We start from the raw sequence: 13,599 nt of genomic DNA on the forward strand, positions 1-13,599 counted from the left end.
AATGAGGAAGTCAGGAAAATATTCATTTTCTGGGGTAATATAGTTTAAACAATTCTATAAATATTATCCTGCATTATATTTCAAAACAAAAAAAAAATCCTTATTTACAATTGTCCTAAAAATTCAATTCCTAATTGTAGGAATTAATTTGAGTGACATCTTAGCAGCTGGAGATATGGAGATACTAGTGATTCTCAATGGGCTGAGGACAGTGACAGAATCTCATAGTGGGGGGTCTGAAAGATTCTTATAGTCACTTAAGAAAGATTTAGAAATGTTCATGAAGGATGAGGCATAGAAAAAAAATTAAACTGGTGTAGCCATCAGAGGAGTGAACTTGGGCAAGTGGTATTGTGGAAGCTAGGTCAAAAGATTTTCCTCAAGGAGGGAGAATGATAGATTCACATACTGAATAGCGTTAAAATGTAACAGACACATCATCAGTCAGCTAGCAACTGACAGAATGGGAAGGGAAGGGGATAGAATATCTTTGGTCTTCTGTCTGCCTCCTATGTCTCTGCAGCCTGTGTCTTACCCATGTTTAGCTGAAAACAGAGACAGCCCAAGATGGTCCCTAAATTTTGAAACTGAACAGCCTCAATATTCTTCACAAAGGGAAACCCTAGGCAGTGTGGCTCAAAGCCCTGTATGTGTAAAGATAAGTCTAGTAAAAACACATAATACAAAAAATGAGGGAGAGAGAGAGACTCCTAAAGATATATTTGGGGCCAAAAATTAAACTACAAAGCATCATGATGGTTAATAATATTTGTTTGTACTAGCTCATGTTTGGGATAATAACTTCCACAGGTAAGAAGGATGAAGGATGAAAACCAGATTTAAATACAAAGAAAGAGGAAGCAGCAAGTATTGGTCCAACTCTCGAGCTTACAGATATGGAGAAAACTTCAGCGTGGTTAGGAGCCGAGTGACATAATTTAACAGAGATTAAGATATTGATGATATATAATTCAGAGGGAGGGAATAGAATTGATGGCAAAGATGGGATTGAGAGCATTGGTGGATAGGTTTGCATGGGATAGAGGGATTAACACATACATTCAAACAGGACAAAAGAACAGGTGAAGCTACATGTGTTTTCATAGCCAGGAAAAGGGGAAGTAGATGAGTTTGTTTCTACCCGTCGACTTCTGTAGGAATCTTGGTTACATGCTTTATTCCTTTGTAGGGTCACTGTAACAAAGTATGACAAACTGAGTGGCTTCAACAACTTTAATATCTCATGGTTCTGGAGGCTAGAAGTTGAGATCAAGGTGTTGGCAGGGCCATGTTCCATCAGAAGGTGCTGGGGAAGGATATGTTCAAGGTCTCCTCCTAGTTTCTAGTAATGGCTTGTCTTGCAGCAGCATGACTCCAGTCTGCATGGGGCAGTCTCCCTGTGTGCATGTCTGTTTCTTTTTCTGACATTCTTTTTATGAAGACACCAGGCATATAGGATTAGGGGCCCATTCTACTCCAGCATAACCTCATCTTAACTACATCTTCAGTGACTCTAGTTCCAAATAAGGTCACATTCTGAGAGACTGGGGGTTAACATTTCAACACCTAAAATTAGGGGCACGATTCAAACTGAATCAGATGTTGAATAATGGAGGTAGGAAGTTTGGAAAGACAGCCTGGGAAATGGGAAGAGGAGTTGACAATATGTCATTTTTTTTAGAAAGTCAATACATTAAGTTTGTCTTATCAATAAATAAGTAAAATCAGCCTTTCTCTAAATATATCTGTTTTTATCAGATATATTTAGTTCAGCAATAACATGAGAATGCAAACTATTCCAATGATTTAATGATTTATGTTTGTCTGTCTCTTTCATATGAACATTTATCTTGTTACACATACACACAGAGAAAGAAAGCTACGTCATATCATATAATGAGAAAAGTTAACACAGAAACAATAAATAGAAGACTGGTGTGAAGACTTGTAAAAAGCACACATATGACAAACACTTAAACTATACGATTCAGAGTAAATATATGTGAGGGTATAAGAAATAACATGAAGAGCTTGAAATTATGCTGCAACCTTAAAAAAAAGTCTTTGACAAGTCTATAAGAACAAAATTGTGAATTCAGCTGAGATAAAAATAGGTTTGAACGGGACTGAGGAACATGTGGATTTCAAATATCTAATAAATTATGTCTGGGAAAAGCTAAAGTACTTTAGTGACACTGCTTGGTACTAAATATTTAGAACAACCAGCCCCAATTTTAAGATAACTAACATAACCAAGGGCTGCCCTTGGCATCAGGAGTGATTTCTTTCTAGGTCATGAGTCCCAGGCATATCATCTCTAATAAAAATCTTACATAAACAACTTTATTTTACTTGTCTTGCACCGCATTCCATCCTCAACACAAATCTGTCTCCTGCCTTTATTAGTTGGGCCCCTGGTTTTAATATATGCTCTGAGGGTTAAATTTAGTAATTCAGGTAATGCTTATACTGGCAAAGCTTATTTTTCTTTTTAAATTATTCCTTCATAATTTCTTAGCCCCCAGATATCAGCTATCTCATTTTCATCATTTTCTCAGTATCAACTTAATTGTGAAAGTATTCTAGGGCCATTTATCATTTAAAGCTTTATATAATGAGCTAAGGATGAAAATCATTTCTAAATATATAAGCCCTCCAATAGTCAAGTCCATAAATTTATTTAAATTACAACCATCAATAAGTTTAGCAGTGGTTATTCAATTTATATTTCTTGCCTTAATGAACATAAGAAGTAAATATTGACTGATTTTTAATGACTCATCCTTTTATAGCCTTCTTTATAACTTTGATGAGAAGCATAATTGCAACTGGGTTTATGTGAAATACCTTAAGGAGCTGCATTATGCATGCCATTCACTGCCCTCCAGGAGCTTACCATGGAAGAAATATCCACATGTTGAAAGCACACATACGTGATTGCCACATAGATACGTTAAAATTCAAATATTAACCATAAATATAAATGTAACGTGCAGAGTTTTTTTTTTTCTAAAATGGACACAATGAGTATATTTCAAAGGTTGTGGGAGAGAGTGAAAAATGGATAGGAAAAAAGTTAAGGTCAGTGTTCAGCCAGTTTGGGTAACAATAAAGTATCTATTGTGAGCTCTAATGCATTAACTTTCTTTAATCTATTTGTCACAATAGAAATTAATTGCATCAGGTAGTTTTGAGATCAGGTAAAAAGAAAAATAAATAAAGACACATCTCCAGAAACCATGAAGAATTTAGGGTTAGAGAAGTTTGGATTAGAGTTTTAACAAAATGATACTGTGGGGGGAAAACATATTGAAGAAAAATATGATGGGCTTTCTACAGACACAAATATGCTTGAAAGATGTTGGAGGCTAAGGCTTTACAAATGAGAGACATTTTCAGAATAGCTCATGAACAGCTCTGGAATATGGGCCAGATGTTTGTTGTTGTCCTACTTTTTTAGTAAATTGTTTCTCTCTTGGGACTTTCTCCCCTTCACCTCTCTGAATACAAGTATGTTTATTTCTTTGTATATAGAAATAATTTGCTAGTAGATGTATTATATATTTTCTATTTCTATTGTTCTGGGACTAGATAACTCTAAGAATAGGATATAACAGAAGTCATCAGTAAGTTCTGAGATACATAAAATGAGTAAGATTTAAACATGTATTTATTGATACCTGGCCAACTTTCAGTAAAGCTGCTCCAGATTCTCACCAGAATTAGGTATTGTCATTATTTTTTAAATTATTCTTTTAACTGTTCTAACAAATGTGCAGTGATAGCTCATTGTGGTCTTAATTTGCATTTCCATATAGAGAGATATTTTTAGGTTCTGGGTCTTACCCTCTGAAGATTCTCATTGAGAAGCTCTGAGATAGGGCCTGGAAACTGTTAACAAGTTCACTAGGTGATTTCAATGATTGGTCAAGTGTAGGGACAGAAGAAGGGGAGTCATTCAAGAACTTAGGCATTATCAGTGATGAGAATGATGAGTAAGGGAGTGAAAAAGTAGATCTGTCAACAATAAGAAAGCAATCCAATAAAAAACGGGCAAAAGAGGCAGGGAGCGGTGGCTTGACCTGTAATCCCAGCATTTTGGGACGTTGAGGCAGGCAGATCACAAAGTCAGAAGTTTGAGACCAGCCTGACCAACACGGTGAAACGATGTCTCTACTAAAAATATAAAAATTAGGTAGGTGTGGTGACGTGTGCCTGTAATCCCCACCTACTTAGGAGGCTGAGGCAGGAGAATTGCTTGAATCCGGGAGGCAGAGGTTGCAGTGAGCCGAGATGGTACCACTGCACTTCAGCCTGGGTGACAGAGTGAGACTCGGTCTAGGAAAAAAAAAAAGAAAAGAAGAAAAAAAGGCAAAACATTTGGACAACACTTCACCAAAGAAGACAAAAAGATAGAAAAATAAGCATTTGAAAAGCTCCAACATATTTGGTTGGTAGAAAACTGCAAATTAAAACCACAATGAAATACCACCGTACTTTTTATTATAATGGCTAGGGGGAAAACTGTTAACATCAAGTGTTTGTGAGAATGTGAAGAAATTAGAACTCACAAATTTCTGGGGAGAGTGCAAAATGTTACAGTCACTTTGAAAAATAGTTGGCACTTGATTATATAAAGTCAGAATTATACTTTCCACTGAACCCTACTTCTAGGCATTTACCTAAGAGAAATTAAAATTGTGTTAATAAAATATTTGTATATGAACGCTTATATCAACTTTATTTGTAATAGCCTCAAACTGGAAATGACCCAAATGCCTATCAACCAGTGAATGGATAAACGAACTGTGGTACATCCATACAATGGAATATTACTCAGCAAAGAAAAGAATGAAGTATTGATACACACAGCAAATATAAAATACATTCAGCTAAGTGAAAGAGGCCAGAATTGAAATTCTGCTATATTCTATAATTCCATTTTTATGACATTCTAGAAAAGGTAAAACTAAAAAAATGAATAGATCAGTGTTTGTAAGTGTGTTGGGGGTAGTAGAATGGTTGATGGCAAAGGGACTACACAAGGGAACTGTTGGGAGTAATGGAATTGTTATATAACCTAATTGTCTTGATAGCAACACAACTCTGTGCATTTGTCAAACTCACAGACTTCTGCACCAAAAAGAGAGCATTTTAGTGTACGTAAATTGTTTTTAAAGTAAACCAAACAACATATCCCCTCTCTCCAGCTCCTTAAGAGAAGGACAAATTTGTTTTTGTTCATGGACTAGGATTGATCCTTAGGATAATAATGACTTAGTAAATACTTATTTGGTGAATGAATGGGTTATTAAATAAATGTTAAATGTTAATATGAATTTTTATCCTGCTGACTTCTGTCTTGTAAGTAGTAATAAAACAAGACATTAACCACTCAATCAATATTCACCAAGAGTGGAATAATAAGTCAAAACACTGAGAGAAGTACCAGTTATGCATAATCTAACCAAGATTTCTAAAACAGACAGCTACCTTCAGCCAATGAGCAATGCTACAGATTTTGAATAAAATAAATGTCACTTTTGGTATCGATTTCAAAATCACTAGGAGAGTATTCCATTCCTATTAAAATGCAAACTCTGAAAGTTTATCTTGGATATCACTTTCAAGCTATGTAGTCTCGAGTGCGTTACTTAATCTGTGTGTGTGTGTATGTGTGTGTGTGTGTATTTTAATTTCTTAATCTAAAAAATGTTAATGATATTACTTCCCTCAGTGGATTACTGTGAGAAATAAATAAATAAATGTATGTGAGGAAGTTAGAACAAGGCCTGGCACATAAGTACTTGATAAAATTCAGCTAATGTTAGCCTGTTTGACTGTCTAGAACATATGCCATTCATGTTTTATCCCATTCTCTTGACATAGAAAGGTAAAAATATGTCTTTCTCATTTTATTTACTAAACAATTACAATATTTATAGACCATTGTGGAAAGATTTTTAAAGAAATTAGAAATGCTAGTCTTTACTGCTCACTTTTTAACCTAATTCTAATATAGCAGTTGGAAAAAGAACAACCTGTATAAATCAGAATTTCTTTATTTAAAAAAATGAGTGCTTGCTTCAGCAGCACATATACTAAAATTGGAATGATACAAAAAAGACTAGCATGACCCCTGCGCAAGGATGACACGCAAATTCCTGAAGAATTCCATGTTAAAAAAAAAAAAAAGGAAAGGATTGAACTAGACAGTCTGTTGGGTTTTTTCAAATTTGAGGATTCTCATTTGTGCATTGGCAATGGATGAATACAGCAGTCTGACCACTCTCCGTGGGAAGCAGTATTCACATGGCCAGATATATGCGACTTACAATGCACACACAAAGTGCATGCAAATTCCCCTCATCTATTTCAACTGAGTAAGGGTGACCTTTCACAATCTGGTTGAATTACAAAATCTTTTCTAGCTGCTACAAGTGAATAGATCATTTTCTTGTAGCACCCATAAAAGTCATACTTGCTCTCAACTTGAGAAATTTTGGCTCAGTGCTCATGTTTCTCTTTCCTTGTCATAGGAGAAAAGCAATTCTTCTTATGAGGAGGACAAGATGTACCATGAGAAAATATGAAAAATAACCCATTCTTGGTCCCAGCAGCACCAGAAATTAATACTTGAAAATGAAAATATGTTTATATTTTTATGTAACTGGCCAAACTATAGGTTTTAATCTCCCCTGTAACATCATTATTTAAGATAAGTGTGGGTGATACACATTTATAGATAGCCAGTTTCCCCCAATTCCCACCAAAACATCGTATTTACTGCCTGACAGACTTTTGATTTGTTTTGGCTATAGCGTAAATGCCAACTTGCATCACTGTCTAGAGAAAAGATTTTAAGTTAGCCTTTCAATAAGCTTACCTAAATGGTTTATTTATTAAATTTAGTCACTAGAGGTTTGTTGAGATGGAAAAATGTATACATATATATGAAATACATTTTATAATAAATGATTATTTGGAAAAGCTCTAAGGTGTTATTTATCACATAGATTCATTCATTATGGAATATGACCATTATGACTTGGTAGGCTGGTCGCAAGAACAATCCTTCAGAACAATGAAAATGTCACCTGGCGTTTCTTTTCAGCTGTCTCAATGTGGTTATGCATATAAGCTAAGAGAGAAAAATGGTGCAACTTGATTGAAGCACAGGCAGACTCATATCTTAACAGATGTGTTGTTTAAGTTAAAATGAGAGTAAAAATGTGCATCAAACTCTATGAAAGTTTGCACAGCTGTTGCAATGTTTTAAAGGTGGCATTGTCTTGACAGTTTCAAAAAAGCAGACAAAAATAAAGTATCAGAGTTTTTTAGACAGGATTTTGAAATGTTGATCTCCTTTATTTTTTAAATCATTTCACAGGCCAAATAACTGTCAGGTCTAGCTCATGTCTGCTTTGACTTTCTCTTTGGCTCTTCTTACCATTGTAATAGCTGGGCTTACCCTGTTGTAATAGCTATGCTTACCCTCTCTGTGAGCATATAGGCAATGGAGAGTGGAAATTTATGGAAGATGCCGGGTAGTAGGTCAAATCTATTCATCCTTGTTATCATTGTAATTCCAAACCTGCTTTAGCCTTCTGTTCAAATGCATGGAGCACATTCCTCACCATAGTACATAAAGCTTTTTCCTATTTGGGTATTCTTAAAACTAAGTTAATCAATCAACTCTTTAATAAATTATCACACACACGGTGTGAAATGTATGCTCTGGAAGGATTAAAATATATATAGGAAGAGAGTTGCTTTTATGGAAATTTTAATGTGAAGGCATGCTCAAGCTGCAGGTGGCACAATACCCACCAGGGTGACCCACCTAGGATAAATATTTTGAGATCCTCTGGGCAGAGTTAATTGTCCTGTTCTTTGCTGACATAGCAGTTGGTATCTCCTTCTTTCAATCACAGCTATTACCACACTATCATACTATTGTTACAAGTGCAGGTTCTGGCCTCTGGATACCTAGATTCAAATTTCTGCCTTTGTAAAATACCTTTGTATCCTTATTTCTAAAAGGAAAAAATAAAAATACTTGCCTCACTGAGTAAATATGTTGTTGGATTAGCACCATGATCTGACTTAAAGCATTGTTTTTCGTAAGTGTGTCTCACAGAAAGGTGTGGTATTAAAGTTAGATATTAAACTGTTCCTGGTAAAATAGTTTTTAAAAAACTGACTGAAAATGGTTGTAATACAACTACAGTTTGAAATGGTTTTGTGGAAGTAGAAGTTACCTGCTGACTGAGTGAGTGTGGGAAGTGTTTGGGATGGGAGGAAAATTGTGAGGGAAAGAGGAGAGTTAGATGACAGGATAATAATGGTACCCAGTAATGCAAATAAGAAAAATTCATTTAGGAAAAAAGGAAATGTATGATTATATGCATATCAAAAGATGTCAATTTTCTCTGCTTTGGTTTTTGTTCCCACATACATCACTACCTAATGTTATTAGTTTTTTAGACTTTGTCCTCAAATAGAATGCACAACCCTTTATAAGGCAACACTGTTTATTTGTATTCTTTTTATCTCTTTTGATAGGTGCTCAATAAATAGGTTTTGAATAACCAAATGGAAGAATGAAATATCTAAATGTGTATTCAAGAGGCAGATACGTATTTATGGAGGAATATCAGAAAAAGAATGACAGATAGTCAAATAGGAAAGCAAAAAGGGAAATCAGAATAGCTGTGAAAACCTAGAGACCTCAATTAACCTGAGATTTTAAAGGGCTATGTCACACAGATTTTCATTTTTTTTAAGCAGTTCTGTGTCATGAGAGCAAAAAAACAAATACAAAAAAAAAAAAAAAAAAGATTTCAGCTGATTATTGACATGACAAGCTACCAGAAAAGCGAAGGAAGTTAAAGAACTTGCTAGAAAGAAGTTCTAGCAAGAATCAAGAGACTCGGTCTCAAGTGTAATTCTTATTGCTTATTTCTTAAGTGTAATCTCTGGACCAGCAGCCTCAGCATCACCTGGGAAAGGATAGGAACCATCGTTTTTTAGGAAACTCTTCCTAGATCTACTGAATCAGAAACTCCAAGGCAAGGGTCAGAACTGTATTTTAATAAGTCCTCCAGGTGACTCTAATGCAGGTCAAAGTTAGGAACCAAAGCCCTAAATTGCTAAAATAACCAAAACGTGAAGGTTTGCTGAAAAAGGAGTTGGGATAACACCAGAATAGAGAGGACTATTGGACCAGATGTACAGACATTTTAGTGGTTATAACAAATGATAATCTGATTTTATAATTAATTGCTTCCTAGCATACTGAGATGTGACCCAAACTCTTCATACAGCTGCCTCGCCTATCAGGCAAACTCCTTTCAGTCACAGCTGCATTAGGAGGCTACAAACCTCCACACACAATTTTTCTTTTTATTGAACAGCTGCCTGATAGCATGGACCAAAATGGATTTAATATTCTACTAATTGGGTAGGCATATTCTATTTTGTTAAAAGACTGAGAATAATAATATACTCTATTATTATTATATAAATCAAAAGCAAATCTAGAGGGAAAAGGGGGTAAAGATATCTGTTTGATAGCCACATGGAATGTTTCATAGAGACAGGGCTGGACTATCACAAAACAGTAGAAGGCAAACACTTACCTATATAAGATATGAGAATTACGTGGTAACTCTCCATCCCAGTCTCAAACTACCTTTTCATCAGCTTCCCATTGTGCCTGGAATTTCACTTTTAGAAATTCATTGCTTGGCTCAAGGCATTTTGTATCTAGAAATCTTATATTAAAATGGGAAGGATTCTGGAAGAAGTAACATCTTCCCTTTACTCCCAACCATTGGCCTCTTCAGCAAGAGTTAGTTTATTTTAACTTGAGAGTATTGACTTTATGTGAGTATTGACCTCGAAGAATGTACCAAAGAACATGTCTACCATGTTTCGCTTTGTGTGTGCTTTTTGATCTTGGTAACCTCATGAATTTACTGGAGTATTCAGCCTTGACATAAAGTAGAAATCGACTTATTAAAAAGAAAGAATATGTGAATTTGAACCTTATACATTCATGCCAGGGAGCTGGGTTATACACACTCCAAGGCATTTAGATGAAGAATTAACATGGATACCAAGAAATAAGGAATTATGCTGAAAGTAGTCATAGACCAAGGTGGGACATGGCAATTGGGCCGGGGAGAAAGTAACAATATATTTATTGCATCAGCTCATTAGATATAAGAAAATGTAGGCAAGGATAAGTACACACATCAGAAGCTATAGAAAATTCTCCTTCAAAGCTGGCACTAGGAGGAAGGGTAAAGTTGTTGATAGAAAGGTATAGAACAAGAGTAAATTCCCAACTGATTCAGACATAATTCTTCAGATAGGATGTGCTAGCTGTTTGTGCCTTTGCAGTACCTGGTCTCCACTAATCTTTATCTGTGGTCTTTTAGACACAGCATTATAAAATCAGTGAGAATTGGCCGGGGGCAGTGGCTCATGCCTTTAATCCCTGCAATTTGGGAGGCTGAGGCGAATGGATCATGAGGTCAGGAGACAGAGACCATCCTGGCTACCATGGTGAAACCCCATCTCTACTAAAAAAATATACAAAATATTAGCAGGGCGTGGTGTTGTGCACCTGTAATCCCAGCTACTCCGGAGGCTGAGGCAGGAGAATGGCTTGAATCTGGGAGGCAGAGGTTGCAATGAGCCGAGATCCTGTTATTGCACTTCAGCCTGGGCAACAGAGTGAGATTCTGTCTCCAAAAATAAAATAAAATAAAATTAGTGAGATTTGTTTATTAAGTCCCTTTCACATGGCTTAATGAGAAAACACTGTACAGAATGTGCTGTAGCCTGCAGTGATAGAAATGTCCAAGTAAGGAGTATACATTGAATGTCATGCCCTTAGATAAGTTGAGGCCTGTAGTTTAAGTTCTTTTCAGTATGTGCCATGAACAACATCAAAAATAAATGTACCTCCTATACAAACTACTCACCTTTTAAAACAAAGCAAATAATAATAATAATAAAGTGTTTCAAATTTCTACAATTACCTTTTCAAGCATAAACACATTAGAGATAATACCATCTATTCTTAAGTAAACAGTATTTCAGTGTTGAATTTTTTTACATTTTGTTTTAAAGATCTCATTTTAAAGTCTGTTTTTCCATTATTTTTTCTTGCTCATGTCAGAAGAACAAAGCAAGATGATTTAATTGTTCTAGAAGTGGCCAGATATTCTTAAATATATGAACTACCTAGTGAACTTTCATTATATTCCTATAAAAACAATAATCAAAATATACACTTCTGATCTGACATTCACAAGTCATACCGTAATAAGAAAAATCTAGTTTCATGCTCATTGTGTTTTAAGAGTGTAAATCACTTTATGCAAATTTACATTTTTATGAAGTAGAAATTCTGAATATTTTTAGCCTTGAAATAGCTTTAAAATGCAATAATCTTTTGGCACCAGAGCTTAACAAGGACAAATATTATGCAGTGAAACAAAAGGTCACCTGATTGAGAATATTTAAATATGTTCTTCATTCCTATGCAAAAATAGTATATATTTTTTGTTCTATCTTCCACAAAGTGAAATGTATGAGGCTTTTTAAATTTTTTATTATTATTTTAAAAGTAGAATACTTTTGTTATTATTAAAATATCTACTTTTTCTGTTTAATATCATTGCAACATTTCACAGGGCAGCTAATTTTTGTGGGTAAATTATACCACTAGAGATTTTCTATAGGAAGTTATATTCCGATTAGAGTTAACACTTAATCAAGTTAAGTTGATACTTAATCAAATAAAAACATAAAAGCTCTCCTTGAAGAAGGAGATTAAACCTGTATGTGCTTTCTTTACGGAGATTATTTTACTACTATGGTATTCACAAAATAACAAATATATAGTTTATTAGCATCAATATTTAAAATGCTAAAACGAATGTGAAAAATGAGGTATCTACTGGTACTTTTTTCCTCATCAATTAAATCCTCATTAGCTCTATGAATTGTAACATAATGATTTACAAAGTCAAGTAATATTGTTGTGGGCCTTTTTCTTTTCCACTTTTACACACACACATACACACACACAAAGATTTTTTAAAATCTCAAAAATCTATTCAACATAATTTGTATGCAGTAAATAAATGAGAGAATTTGGTAGTGTCACCAGTAATATTGTATGCTTCATTTATAATTATCATTACTTATGAATCATTATATCTCTGGAATGCAAGGTGCATATGGGAATGCCAAGTAGTCGAGGTTTAAAAAGGAGAACATTTGTTTTCTTCACTGCATTGTCAAAAGTTTGTTTTACTTAATATGAGGCTAGCATTTATTATAATACTAAGATTCAATGACTTTTTGTAGAAATTCAAAGGGAACGTTCTATTTTGTGTGGCCAGATGTACTTACTGTCATTCACGGAAGTACATCTTAGAACTTTGCAATTAGTGTCTAGAATGAACATTTACTAGCTGCTTTGCTTTTCTAGCAAGAATCAAGAGAGCAAGAAAGTAAAATTGACCTGAACTTGCAGAAGAGTTCAAATGCTAAATCCTGAAATTAATTAGAAGATGTATGACCACCCTTGATCTTGATTCTAATTAAACTTACAACATGAACCAAGAATTCACACACTCGGAAGCCTTATTTTTTTAAATTTATTTAGTCGTTTTTAGTTACTCCATTTCATACACAGGCTGGAAATAAGTTCTAATTAGCTGAGCTACTCACTGAACATTCTCTGTGGTTAGAAGTACAAAAAGAATTTTAACCAGAGAGTGGACACAAAACAGAAAACATGTGATAGATGAATGATTTGGGAGATGGTAGAATCAGAGAGAAATTACTTTTGTAATCATTGTTTTATTCTGAACTGTATTAATAGCTTAGTGGCCTGTATTAGCATACTGTCTTAGATTATCTGAAGGGAACAAAAATAAAACAGAAAATCCATAAGGAATATAAGTTCCTCAGTGGTCAAGGTCCTATATCAAATGCTCTGAATATGTGTTTGCCCTCTTCCAAAACTCTACTCTATGTACTCCAAGGTCTGAGGGACCTAGACACCCCTGAGCATGCTTTGGGCCTCCCCAATATCTGGACCTTCATATCATCCTTTAGGGTTCTTGTGAAATGTCACCTAATTTCTGACACATTTCCTAAACCATTGATGATGGATTTGGTCCTGTGAACCACCAAAGCATCTTGATTGATTGTCCCTACCTTGTTCCTTGGTTGCCTGTACTCTAAGCCTTTTTATAATTTTGATGAGGATACATCAGTGAGCCAAACCAACACAAGTATCTTCTCTCTTGGAGATGATTACATTCTAATATGGTGAGACAGATATCTAAACATAATAAAAAAAGCTTGTGATGTTTTAGAAGGAGTTAATGGCAATGGAAAAAATAAAGCAGGGGGAATGTAAGTGGAGATTGTGGTCATGAGGGAAATTGTAATTTTAAATCCAGTGGTTGAGTAATGCCTCACTGAAAAGGTGACATTTGAGCAAGAATTTGAAGAGCTTATTCAAGATCTGGAGCACTGCATTCCAGGGAGAGGGAGTGTCTTGGGAAA

The 13,599-nt window shown here is 34.9% G+C and overlaps 1 non-coding gene across 1 annotated transcript; it reads left to right on the top strand.

Annotated features, from left to right (window-relative positions):
- Positions 1 to 6,077: 6,077 nt before the first annotated feature.
- On the top strand, positions 6,078 to 6,184 carry LOC135277058 (U6 spliceosomal RNA). Its single transcript, XR_010344669.1, has one exon. It is a non-coding gene; the product is annotated as a U6 spliceosomal RNA (small nuclear RNA).
- The last annotated feature ends 7,415 nt before the right edge of the window (positions 6,185 to 13,599 follow it).

The sequence above is a fragment of the Aotus nancymaae genome, unplaced genomic scaffold (assembly GCF_030222135.1).
Source record: "Aotus nancymaae isolate 86718 unplaced genomic scaffold, 86718_ANA_hifiasm-v0.15.2.pri h1tg000029l, whole genome shotgun sequence".
Lineage (NCBI taxonomy): Eukaryota > Metazoa > Chordata > Mammalia > Primates > Aotidae > Aotus > Aotus nancymaae.